Source organism: Penaeus monodon, chromosome 19 (assembly GCF_015228065.2).
Source record: "Penaeus monodon isolate SGIC_2016 chromosome 19, NSTDA_Pmon_1, whole genome shotgun sequence".
Classification (NCBI taxonomy): domain Eukaryota; kingdom Metazoa; phylum Arthropoda; class Malacostraca; order Decapoda; family Penaeidae; genus Penaeus; species Penaeus monodon.
This window is the reverse complement of record NC_051404.1, coordinates 31,609,322-31,609,645: the sequence shown is the minus strand read 5'-3', so window position 1 is coordinate 31,609,645 and position 324 is coordinate 31,609,322.

The following is a 324-nucleotide window of genomic DNA, read 5'->3' as shown; positions in this document are numbered from 1 at the left end:
ATTGAAAAATATAGATGTATGGAGCATTTGGGGGAGTTAGGAATTTATGATTCGATTAAAAATTAAAGTTTGTGCAATTTTTTTTTTTTATTATACCTATTGGTATAACTAGTCCTCTAAGAATGAAGAAAATAAAGGATAATTAGAAAGGAAAAGGGGAGATTGAATGTAGTAAAAAGGCATCCCATGGAAACAATTTTCCCGAAGCCAATAAAGTTATGAATAATAATTTTGAGATATTCGATCATCTGTCAGTTTTGTAAGGTGGATCTTGTCATTACACTGGCTCAGCATATATTGTAAATGTATGTGCGTACATAAATG